The sequence below is a fragment of the Rhagoletis zephyria genome, unplaced genomic scaffold, assembly GCF_001687245.7.
Source record: "Rhagoletis zephyria isolate East Lansing unplaced genomic scaffold, Rhagoletis_zephyria_1.1 Rzeph_scaffold_01544, whole genome shotgun sequence".
In the NCBI taxonomy this organism is placed as follows: Eukaryota; Metazoa; Arthropoda; class Insecta; order Diptera; family Tephritidae; genus Rhagoletis; species Rhagoletis zephyria.
The window spans coordinates 40,336-54,183 of NW_016158628.1; positions in this window are offsets into that span (position 1 = coordinate 40,336).

The following is a 13,848-nucleotide window of genomic DNA, read 5'->3' on the forward strand; positions in this document are numbered from 1 at the left end:
TCATTTTTGCGCACTAATTTTTGGTTTTGTTAACGAATTTTTCGCACAGCGCAGCAATGCTGCGCGCTTGACGACAATTTTGACTGGATTGAAATATGTAGTATATATTGACGTTCATACATGCCTACAGCATATGTATGTATAAGAAATTGAAGAATCGCAGAAGTAAGCTGCCTTAAATGAAAAGAAAGGCAAACAAAAAATTACTTTTTAAAGGCTAAGCGCCTAAAAATAGGCAATGGTGTCTTCAAAAAGTGTGCCTACGACGTACGCTTTGGCGCATATGTATTAATTTGTATGTATGTAAATATACTTAAGTCAGCTGTTGAGCGTGGTACTCTTCAATTGTATGTATTTCAAAATTAGATTTTAATTTTTATAATTATAATTTTTTCCACGCGCTACTACATTTCTCTCATTTGTTTCACATTGTACTCATACTTATTATTAATATTATACTTAATTATTACGATAACTCGCCCAAAATCATTTGCTTATTGAATTTGTAAAATTGAAATTGCGTAAACATTAGTTTTTAAATACACATACATACATAACTACTTATAAAATTAAATTAAATTAAAGCAAATAAATACAAAATTAAAGCGATAAAATAAAGCAAAACTAAAACCCAATGAAATAATTGCTAACAAGAAAGGGAGAATTAGAAAAAATAGCATTGAATTTTGTTGGGAGTAATACATACATATATTTGATTTGACAATATTGTGCGAAAGAGAGCAAAAAACGGAAGGAAGTACATGAATTAATTTGAAACGAAAAAATAGCCAAAAAAGCTAGAGGAAAAAATTAAAAAAAAAAACAATTATTGCAAATGCATATGTGATTGCAACAACACAAAAGAAAATTGGCAGAGTAAAACTAGAAATTCTCTAAAAATATTTAAAACATTAAAAATGTAGCAGAAAATGCAAAAAAGCTGCATGTGGGAGGAAGAGGCCGAACTGCTTCAAAACTTTTTTTTTTTCATAAACATCTAACAATCTCAGCTCTCCCTCTCTCTAGCGCGCTCATCCGTATGCGCGTACATATAAAATTTGCTAGAAATCCTGGCGAAATCGCGCGGAAAAGATGGCAATAGAGAAAGAGAGAAAGAGGCAGAGAAGTGGACAGAGACAACAACAATATATTTGTAGACTAAAAATAAAATGAGATAAAAAAACTACTGTGTATTAGTTTAGCAGAATTGTGTGCAATTTGAATTGAATTTAAAAATTCAATTAGTAGTAGTTGAAAAAAAATAAATAAAAAATAAAAATTAAATAATTTAAAGTAAAGTAAAAGTAGATGTAAACAAAACAGCTGGAAAATTCACAGCTGACAAGAGCCGTAGCCAAGAAGAAGAAGAAGTAGCGAATAAGAAGAAGTAGCAGTAGAGAAAGAATTAGAGGCAGAGCAAAGCGCGTCACATGGCCGGCCATTAGCGAAGTAAAACACCTACAAAAATTTAGTAAACGTATGACGCGCGTCAATGCAACAATTGTTGCAGCAGTGCAAGTGGCAGCGGCCGTTTTGCAGCGGCAAAATGTGGAATATCACTTAACGTATAGATATCTACACCTAGGTATGTAAAGCAGTGTGCGCGCGTTGGCAAATCACACACACTGTTGCACAAGCTGAAATCTACAAAACAAACAAAAGACATTATTTTGTTCTAATTCATGTTAAAACAAAATATTTATATAGCAATATATGTATATTACGTACTAATTAATAATTATAAAAGAAAATAAAATTAATAAAATGCTAAGAAGTAAATAGGCGCTAATGAAAATTAAAACTAAAAAAATATATAAAAGTAAATTAATTGAAATTATTTAAAAGAAAAGTATGTAATTTAATGCAGTAAAAAAACAGCAAGGTAATACAAAAAAAAAGAGGAACAATTTAAAATATTTCAAGTAATTATATGTAAAATTGTATGGAATATGACAAAGCTATTATAATTAATTAATTAATTATTATTAATAAATAAAAGAAAATATTTAATTAATTCGAAACATTATGAGTACTATGTTTACTATGCTATATGTATGTATATGTACCTATAATTTTATATATGTACAATATGTATTTAAAGAGAAACAAACAAAACTACCATTTTTACGTATGTGTGTAACAGCAAAACGAAACGTGACAGCAAAAAAGAATGAAAGAAAGAAAGAAAGGGAATTTACAAAATAGAGAGCGTGCAGCGTACAATAAAACTGTAGCAGTTTGAAGGTGCAAGCCAAAAAAAATTGACAGTGAAAGAGCAAAGTAATTGATGATGGCATGGAAAACGCAAGCAAGCAAGTTAGGGAAGGAAAAGTTAGGCAAGCGTTGTTTAACAAGGGAATGACAAGCTATTTAGCTTGAAAGTTTTGGATAAACTGAAGTCATGATATTACCTTTGTAGTATACTACTGATCCATGACTAGAGGATGGTTTTCACACCACATTTCCATAAATACGTTTCGGTTTTTAATATTTTGAGACCCAAAGACGGCATGAGTTTCAAGGTGCGATAGTCAATTCTACCCAAAAAAATTCAATATGCTCGCAAAACTTAAGCCAAATATAGTAAAACTGCGTTTTAATTTTTTTCTTCTTAGGGTCGGGATTTTTTTAAAGGGGTTATGATCATCAAAAAAAAAGTATTAAAAAAACAGCGCATTGTAGAATAACAATTTGGGAGTTCACAAGGTATTATATACTGTCGTATCGTTATATGTCATACACTTGAAGCGGCTAAAACTATAAGGGATTCGCAAGCTACCACAAACGTCGTATTAGGAAATTTCACACCGTTAGAAAATGGTTGGTTGTGGTTTTAAGTCCTCCAAACATTTATTTGGCTGTAAAAACCTTAACGACGTAAGACTATACGACACTTATGACACCTTGTGAACCACCTAAATGTGTGTACTAAATAAAATCTAAAATTTTTTGGAACTGAAAAACAAATTGTTGGTGCAGAAGTACGAATAGGTATTGAAAATGTTCTTTCAGAATGTCGTCCTTGATTATACTTGAAAATTTCCAATAGTTACTTTCCTTTGGAATAATATATTTTAAGGACTGTGCGCACGAACACATTCCGGAATTTCGTCCTTCTAACTTTATTATTAAAATTGCATGGAATTTTTGTAATAAATTTTTTAATTAAACATATCTTTGAAATCACAGTCATTGTAAAAAAAAATTCTGATGTCAAGGGGAAACTAAAAACGCAGTTTTACTATATATCGGGACCTGCGGTTCTAATTTCAAAATGGTCCGTATAGGGTTTTTAAAAATCTTTCCGGAAACTACCGATAAAACCCGCAACTTCCAAAAATTCATAAAATCTTTTCAGGGCCCGCGGTAAGAATGTGAAAAACGTCTGGATGGTCGGCATGGAATTTTTACTCAAGCGCCCATATCTAACTAAAATGGGAAAATGATCGGAGGCTTTAGAAAGTCAGTTGAATACTGGAGTAAACTTTCAATCGGCCACAGAAATTCAACGATAACTTAAGGATATCGTGATCAGTAGTATGACTACAGTAAATCTAAAACTCCAAAAATTTAAAGACAAAAGTCATCTATACACCTAATGCATAAAAAAGTGATCCTTTCTTCTAAGCAAATAAAAATTGCAAAATGTTATGTCTCATTTTTAATACAAAAAGTCTACATACATATATGTAGTTCGCCGATATAAGCTATGCATATACAGGGTAGGGCAATTGAAGTGTTACCAACATAGCTCTCAAGAAATACTTTTGATGATTTCTATTGCTTGGAAAAGTAAATTTAGTTTAGAAAATTTTATAGAAAAAAATTGCTTTCCATTTCTTGAATGTCATTTTATATGAACTTTTCGTTTTTCTTGAGAGCTTTTATACCAAGCTTTAAGAAAGAATTTGGTTGAATTAAATATAACGGACTGACAAATTAATTATCTCAAAAAGTGTATCAGCGGTTTTCAGTTTAGAACTCTTGGCCTTCAAACGACCATTGAAGGCAGCGCATGCCTCCCGCAAGTGCCGAAGAATCACTTGTTTGACATACTCGACAGTCTGGTATTTTTCAAAAGTCTAATTTACTTCCCAGAGAGGTCAGCAGAAAATTCGAATGGCCAGGAGAAAGCAGACGCCACCGATAGTTATGGTTTGGGCCACCATAACGGCTGGTTACGCTTTCCGCACGTATTTTTTTCTACCGTTGCGTAAAAATAAATTCAAAGCAAAAGTACATATTAAGAGGCAACCCTTGGGCAGCCAAACATATCGGTCGCAGGCCTTGGACATTCCAGCAGGATTCAGCACTGTCACATAAAGTACGCGTGAATCAATAACGGCCTAAGAACCAACTTTCCAAACTTCATTCCGTGCACACAATGGCTGTCGAATTCTCCATATGGAAACCTGTTGGACTTTTGCGTCTGCGGTATTTTGAAGAGAAAGGTTAGCTTCCAAAAATACCAGTGTGTCGGAACATCTCAACTAAGCGCTTCTCCATGAGTGGGCCAAAATACCGCGGAGCCACTTGCGTGCAGCTAACGATACCTTCATTGGCTACCAAAATTGATGCCAAGGGTGCAACACTGAAACTGCTGATGCTGTCTTAAGATAATTCATCTCTCATCCCTTTTTGTTTAATTCAACAAAATTCATTCATAAATAAAGAAATCGGGGGGTATTAGTGAATCTATCGCGAAACCGATTTTTGTAAAACCTATGATAATTCGATCACTGAATCCGAATTTCCACAACCGGAAGCAATCAAAATATACACTGCGTTTGTAGCTACTCGAATTCAGGGATAGCATTTTTGTAGATTTTACGAGAAATGGCTCGACTATCGATTCAGTCATAGCCCCGGATATGACATTTTTTTTTTTTTTGTAACACTTTAATTGCCCTACCCTGTACATTATTTAGTAATGGCTTGTGTGTTTGTAATTTTTTTTTATATTTATGTAGATTGGAGGAATCTTTAAAATGTCGACGAGGCATCCGGTACAAAAGAGTAGTGAGAGAAAAATAATGCTTTCTTTATGACAGCTTTCGGTGAAGTAGCAACAATGGGTTACCTTTCTCTAGCCAGCGGGCAAGTTGAGGAGCGCTTCTTTAATAAACGCCGTATTAGAAGATCTTACAATAGCGCTACCATTCGAAAGCCGACAAAAAGTTGTGTCTCCAATACAACGGGCGTGAATTAAGGAAAAAATCACGAGTTAGGGGCTGTTTGAGGCACGTAATAAAAGTGGCATTACTGATGCAAATTTGCAACTGCCCCACAGATAAAAAAATTGCTAGAAATTCGCAACGTGATACTTCAATAATTCGCGCAACACTGTCGTAGTGATTGCGACCAGTCCTACACTCGAATGGTGTGTGTCTGGAGCAAAGTTAGATTTTTACTACGCCATCATTTCATATAAATTCTCGCTGTTTAAGGGAAGCTGAATCAGAAGGCCTTGAAACTCTAGCCATGCCATGACAAAATAAAAATGAGTAAAGATTTGAGTACGGAAAGTGAAACGGCCCAAAATTTTTGAAATACGGGCTCATTCCTAGGAGGCCTCGTGCTTTTTAAATTTGCCNCTAGCCATGCCATGACAAAATAAAAATGAGTAAAAATTTGAGTACGAAAAGTGAAACGGCCCAAAATATTTGAAATACGGGCTCATTCCTAGGAGGCCTCGTGCTTTTTAAATTTGCCGACTGCAAAGAGCAAAGCAAACATTTTTTTATGCGCGTTCAAACTATCACCCACTTTTTAGACCCGGGCTCGAAACTTCGATGCCCAGTTTCCACCATAGTACCTGATTTAGAACTCGGAAGGAAGCGGCTCAAAGCATATCTTCATTGCAATTTCTGTGTTCATGAGTTGAGGAGTTGGCTTAAGCGGCTACCAACTTCANTCCACTTTTTAGACCCGGGCTCGAAACTTCGATGCCCAGTTTCCACCATAGTACTGATTTAGAACTCGGAAGGAAGCGGCTCAAAGCATACCTTCATTGCGATTTCTGTGTTCATGAGTTGAGGAGTTGGCTTAAGCGGCTACCAACTTCAGGTGAACGAATATGCGGACGTGTACTCTCTTATGCTTACTCTGCCCACCGCTCGATGAACAAAGAACAGGCTCTCGAAACCGAAGATTCTTCTTCTCGCCGGAATGCTCATGGGACAATCGACCATTTTCAATAATGACATCAGGTTCAGATCCCGTATAACGACTTCTTTAGAAGAGATAGAATCCAACCAGCACTTCCTATGCGAGTGTCGCGCACTCTACCTCAACATACTGGGGTTCCACTTCTTCGAGAGCTTAGAAAAACCTCCATTAGAGAGTAGCCAGAAAGTCAGAATGTTTTAAAGCAGTAGTCGGCATACCAACACATTCAAATGATTCATAAAGTGAGACTGTGCGTTAAAAGCACTGCACAGCTGCTGAACTTCGTATACGTGTGAAACGCACATGAGCTCAGAGAGCGCACAGTGAGCTATGGCCTGCCGATCACTGGTTTAGAGACAATGTACCAAAAGACAATGTAGGTAAAAACCCTCCTGAACATCACAATGGCCTACGAGTTAACTCTTTAACCAGTGCTGATCGCATGATCTAAACCTAACCGGTAATGATCGTCTAACCATAAGTACGATACTATAAGAAAGCGTAGAGAGCGAAATTGTTATAAAAACGAAGCTGTGGTCGTTGTTGTGTGTGGCCCGTTAGCCAAAAAAAGACATGGTAGCGACATTGGCGCTTTGTTATGCCTCCTTCTTTCCCTTCTCGTGCCATAAATTCAGATTGCAAAGCTACTTGACTGTTGATTCTATGGTTCAAATTCCAATTACTAATACTTCTGTTAACGCCAAGTAGCCTGATTTGCAGAGAAAATACATACATATCTAAAATTCTCGCTCTTGCTTGCTGGGTGCTTCTTTACGCCTAGTCGAATGAGGTAATGTTGCTGCATTGGCTGAAAAAAGGTCATAGTGAGTCTTTAAAGCAACAAAAAGACTCCTCATTGCTTATCTCCGTCCCAGTCCATTTCGGTATTTGTTTTGAAGGTCCGGTTTTAAAGTTTTCTCCAATCACTCCTCTGCGGCTGAAGCTTCTTATTCCACCATAGAACGGCTAGGGGTCGTACGACACCAATGGCAACTGTTACATTTGGGGCTATTTGATTTCAGTGATTTTGCGAAAAATCGTAATATGATGGATTCATTGATGAGAAGGAAGGAACGTAGCGATCGTCAAAATTCCATCGCCGATCAACTCCCCGCGCCTAAATATAGGCCACAGCAGGTGTGATGAGATGCTAACAGTTCTCTGTTAAAGCACTCATATGTATGTTTCTGCCGTACAGACCACTACCATCACTGTTAGTACCAAGCGCGCAGAATTACAGTGCAAGTGTTTAACAGAATTCTCACAGTTGCCTAGCCATGCAGTTCTGCGAGCCCGATAAAATTGTGGTTTGATGCTAAATTCATTGACAGCCAAAAATAAATAAGAGCCATTGCCAACATTTAGGCGCAGCTTTTGTGCTGGAAAAAGCTATTATAAAAGGATTTTAAATTGGTTTAATTTTTCGCTACTGTTTTTACTGAAGGCCTCGTGCGTTTTTTTTTTTGCTGAAAGTTCTTTCTTGAAAAAATTTGGATTTCATTTCATCATAAAATTTTTACCATTTTTTAAAAACAAATTTCATTCAAAGAAGCACACAAAATCTATTTCTAAATAGTACGTTTGTTTGCATAGAAACTATAACGAACGTTAGCTCATGGTCCTTGTTAGCGGAAGAGTTGCAATATAGAAATGAGTAAAGGTAGGTTGACTGAGGTAGAAGGCACATGAAAGGTAGAGGAAAGTCAGCTTGGAAACGCAAAGGAAAAATATCAGCAATAAAGGCAAAACAACCATATCAGAAATAAATAACGGTATATTTGTAGAAAAATGGCGTATTTTGGGTTTAATGCGCGCGCGCATGCAACAAAAAATAAAACAACAGTTAAGATAAAAACGAAATTCAGTGACCACAATTTGGGATTTTAGAAAGACGATGCCGTGGCAAGAAGAGTAAGCGTAGCAAAATAATTAAAAAAAAGAAAAGAAAATACATTCATTGCAATAGAATAGTAGGTGGCGTCATTGAAATAACTGTTGGTAGGGCAACAAACAACAAGCAGAAAATATGTTATAAGTGATTTGACGTGCAAGGATATAAACGCAAACACTAAACTGAAAGTTAAAATTTCCAAAAAAATGTAAAATTACAATTCAGTTATGCAATAGTGGCAGGATACCTGGCATGCTAAAAAATTGAATTTTAAAAGGATTGCAAAAAAATAAATAATAAAAACTGGCTAGAGAAATAAAGTTTTTTTTTTGTACAATAAATTTATATGTGAGCATTAGATTGTGTGCAAACGCGATGCATGTGCTGACAAAAGTTGTAGCTTAAAAACAACCACAAAAGTCTTAGGTGCTCATGCTCATTTATATAGCCAATAGTTGATGGCAAGCAAGAAGTTTATTTAAATGACACGCGCTTTCATAAAAAAGGAGTTCATAAAAATGGAAAAAAAAACGTTTATAAAATGTGAATATTGACTAGAAATCAACGAATTTTTAAAAATTATAATTTTTAGTTTATTTAATTTACTATTTTAGATTAAAACAGTATGTGGAACACATCAACAGTTACTACATTTAGTAACGAAACGCTTCTGGAGTATGCGTGTGTGTGTGTGTATGTGTGGCGGACGCGAAGAAGTGGCAAGCGCTTGAAAGCAAGCTGAACAAATTCATTGTACGCTTTGACGACTTTGTGCTTTCATGGATGAAAGTTTGGCAAAAAAGCTTTTTCGCAATAATGGAGATTTGCTGCCGTTAAATTAAAACCGAAATATAAAAATATGCTGCAAGTTGAGCTTAGCAAAACAAAAATCTGTAACTTCAGCTTTCGTATGATGTGAAAGCTCGCTTCAAATAAGCGATTTAGTATTCATTAATATAATTTGGTAAAACGCAGCTAAGCACATGCGAGCAATTTAGCAGCGCTTGTTTTGAAAACTTCCGAGAGCAACGCCGATAGTGAAAGCTGAAATTTTTTACGAAACAAGCCAAACCTGCGAGAGAAGTGCAAAAGCAAGAGCTAAATCAACGGAAAAAGTGAAAAATGCATTCATTTTCGGGCACCCTTAATACGCGTGGAAGCTCTAGTAAAAAGAAGCGCTTTCTGGCAATATATACACGCTTGAAAAAAACGTATGTAAGCCTTAGATCTCAGCAAAAAAAAGTGAAAGGAGTGGTGAAATGGAAAAAGAGAAACCCATTAGAGCTTTCTGGATTTTAAAGAATTTGGTAATTATATTTGAAAGTTTGCCGAAATCATGTAGATTATAAGTTGCTAATGCAGCGCATGAAAGATTTTGAAAGTCTCAATTATGCTTAAACGCTGTTTTTTTTTTAAATAAACACTTCTAATGAAAATGAGCTTTCGTAATGCGCTTTATGCTCATATGTATGCCATAACAGCGTAAAGCTCAGAAAATAAGACAGCGCGCTGCTTCGAATCAATCATACACGGAGTCACACACATTTTCATGGAATTCAACGAAAGTTTTTTGGTAGACACTACAGATATAGTCTAAACTGAAATCTTAAAGCTAAAGAGATATGACAGTGTAAAACTCCACAATAAGCTTTTCTGGCGTTGTAGCTTTTAGCGCTCTTGCTGTAATATAGGTCGTGTAGCTGAATAGAGCGTTTGCAAGTCTGAAAAGCGCTGGATGCCTCAGAAGCATTCTGTGGAATTTTAAACTGAAAGCTTTAAGAAATGTAGCGTGAAGTTTAGAAAAAATTAAAAAGACAAGTAAATAATACAAAACAAAATATTTATTAAGCAAATAACTAAAAAAAACTTTTCGGGTACAATTACTGTTATGTCTGCAGCTACAAATTTTTCAACTTTAACAACGCTGCCCAATACTTTGGCATAAGAATTACCATCACAAAAGAGTTTTAAAAACATTTCACATTTTTATAGACGCTCGAAGCGTTTCTAAATTTTTTAATAAAAAATTTCTTTTGATATGGTGAAAGAAATATTTAACGGAAAAACTTTAACCATTATTTTCTACTAATAGAGCAAGTAGCATAATTATTTTATATTTAAGCTTTACTGTACTTATTAAACTTAAAACAACTGCAGCGGCATATGTGTATTTACAAAATTTTGCAAACAGCAGTGGTCGAGCACTTCATTAAAAGCAAAAAAAAAAAGAAGTGCAAAAACTGCAGCAAAAATGAAATACCATCCTTGCACAGCAAATGGAAAGAAAAACACAAATAAATAAATTTGTAAAAAGGCAATACGGTACGAAGCGCTTGACAAGAATTATTTAATTTCAAACTACATAAAATGCCACACATTTATAAGTAAAAATAAATAATAATTTTTGTAAAAAGGCAAACATAAAGCAACGACATCTGAAGCTCCTAAACTAGTGAAATAATTATTTACTAAATATTAATTTTAAAAACGAACAGGGAAAACTAAAAAAAGCTAGCAGTTAAGCAACTTTTTTTATTTACATATAATACGAGTAAAAAAAAAAATTCAATTGCCAATGCAAGGTAGCTATTTTTTTTTTTTTAATGAGCAACTACAAAGCTATAATACATAATTTATTTATAAATTCGCCCACACAATTCCACCCATTTCACTAAAAATTTTCATTTTGATTTTCATGCCTTAGCGCCTTATACACCACCACCATTTATTATAAATATTTGTAACAAAACCCATAAACTAGTTTTTTAAGTTTTTAATATATAAAAATGTTTAATTTGTTCTTTCAAAATATTTGTTCTAAGACGCGTTATAGTGTTGAAGCGATTTTTTCATGCTATGATTGCGTTTTTGTTCGCTTAGTTCGTATAAATTTATAATTTTTAATTTAAAAACCTATAAATAGCATTATAATTATAACTAATGTCTTTTGATGTTCAACTTGTATTATATTTTAATTTAATATGTAATTTTCATTTGTTAAACATTTTTTTTGTTTAAATAAAATAAAAAAAGGGAAACTACTTGTATTTGAAAAAATGGAAAATCTCTATTACGAAATATGTTTTCTTAATTTTACTGCTAGTTTTGGTTTATATACATATACATTATTGAAAATAAAATGACAATTATTTTCTGTTAAAAAATATTAAATGTGTAATTTTTTCGTTTTACATAGTTAAAATTTACCGCTTTAGTTGTTTTTGCGTTATTTCATTACTGTTTATGACATTATCGACTTAAGTTAGCTGTTCAGCTGAAAAAGTTGTTCGTTGAACAGCTTTAATCAGTCATGCGCCTCGTATAATGCGCTTATATTTCTGCTGAATTACCTTTATAGCTATTCAGCTGAAAATTGTGTTGAATGGGTAACTTTAAAAAGTCAAAATATTGTTTATTAGCTGTTAATGCTGCTGAATTTTTGTATAGCCGTTTTGACTTTTTACAAGCTTAATTAGCTATTCAGCTGAAATAATCGCTAAATAAATCGAATCAGTTGAGTGTCTTGTCCAAAGCGCTTGTATTCCTGCTGAGTTACTTTTACATGTAGCTATTCAGCTGAAACATATGTTGTCTGAGTAACTTTAAAAAGTCAAAGGCTTGTTCAATAAGCTGTTAATGCTGCTGAGTTTTTTATAGCTGGTTAGCTGGGAGACATGAGCCGTCAATAATTTTAGTCAATCAAAAGGGTTGCTCTATAAGCTGCCTTAATGCTGCTGAATAACTTTTGTAGCTATTCAGCGAATTATTTCTGCAGCTGAATTGATTTTTAATAGCATTTACAAGTTCTGCGATATTTACAAATGTATGTTTGATGCAAAATTATGGCATAGCATTGGCATTGAACAAAAATATTATTCAGCTTAGTTATCTATTCGGTTTACAAGTCATTGGCGGACTATTAATTAGCTCAGTGACATTTTTGGCTTGCAAGTCATTAGCGGCAAGCTGTGTTCATAAGTGGTTACCTAACTTGTATTATGTCCACACAAATTCAGCTGGTGAATATGCTATACATATGTATTTATTAGTTGAGGAACTTTTGAGTAACAAGAATTTTTAACATCAATTAAGCGAATTTTTCGACGGCGGCTAATGCTGCTGACGTAACTCGCTTCTTATTCAGCAGATACATTTTCGTCTTGAAACATTTCTGGCTTCGAATCTATTCATAGTCATACATATAAAGGTATTTTGTTTACAATAAAGTCAGCTGTAAAAGCTGCTGAATTGTATCAATTCATATTTAGCTACGAAATTCATAAGCGAGTTAGTTTTTAGCCATTCTTCAGATCTACCAAAATATTCCGCTAAGAAATGTGCAAGCTCAAGCTGACCTGCAAAAATTGGCGTTTTCTTTTCTACCGAAAAAATTTTGTCTTTTCGATAATATCGATATTCAGCAAGCTCAGTTATGAGCAGAATGGTACGCTGAATTCTGCCGCAACAGGTAATATTCAGTTATCCTATGTGAATGTTAGCACAAGCCAATTCAGCTATTGATTTTGCAGTGGTTTAGCTTGTACTCGCATCCTTTCTACAAGCATATTATTTTATGGACTTGATTTTTGCTTGAGCATTTGGCGTATCCACAACGGTGTCATTAGTGTCGTATTGTTGTATGTCGTAAACTTTAGACGCCTAAAAATATATTAAGGAGGTTTGTAAAGTACCATCAAAGTCACTATGAATTTTCGCAGTGTCAAAAAATAGCTAGTTGCGGTTTCAAGTTCTCTAAACATTTATTTATGCTTTAGAAATTTACGACACACAACAATACGACACTCACGACACCGCTGTGAATCCCTCAATTGTTTATCAATGTTGAGCAAGTTTACCCAACTTTTGTCTTGTGCTTGTAAATATAACAGCTGAATAGTAGGGATCATTAGCTGAATAATAGAGGTCATTAGCTGAATAGTAGAGATCCTTAGCTGAGCAGCAGCGCTCATCAGCTGAATTGCGTTTGTACTTAATGAATTTTCGAGTTGCGGCATTACTTTTACCCCTTGCAGGCCTGAAAACTTCTTAGCTCAAATTTCATCTGGGAAAAAATCTGCTATTAAAGAAAATGATGCCTTGAACAACTTATAAGACTATGGCAACAGCTGCTCGGCATTTTGAATGATTTTCAGAGCAGCTCAGGAAAACTAATGCACAAAATACTACATTTGTCATCGAATCAAAGCCTACTTAGGCAATCCAATATAATAATGTGTGCGACTAAAAATATGCTGAATGAGGGCCTACATTTGAAATTACACACCAAGCGTGTTTCAGGTTTTTAGAGCCCTATTCAGCTTATAAAATTTATAGCTGAATTAAGCGCTGAAAGCTTGAAAAACTCTGTATTAAACTTATGTTAAACGCATAGCTGACTAATGCCGGGAAGCCTAAAAGCTATACATGTCTCACAGTAGAACTCCACACCAGGCCTTTTAGGCATTGTGGGTTTCAGCGTTCACGACACAATATAAAACTTATAGCTGAATGAAGTGCTGAAAGTCTTAAAAGCGGAAGACGCATCAAAAGCGTTTTGTGGAATTCTACTCTCAGCGATTGAAAGCCTGAATTTAGCTGATCGACTGAAAAGTGGTGGCTGATGTGGAGTTCTACTCTGTTGCGGTATCTAAATTCCAAAGTTGTTTTATATGGATTTTTTATACATACAATTAGAAGTGACGCCTCAAGTGCAATACTTTAATTTTATTTTAATAATCTTTAGTTTTTCCTGAACTGCTTCAACAATGTTTTTTGTTCTTTTTCGAAGT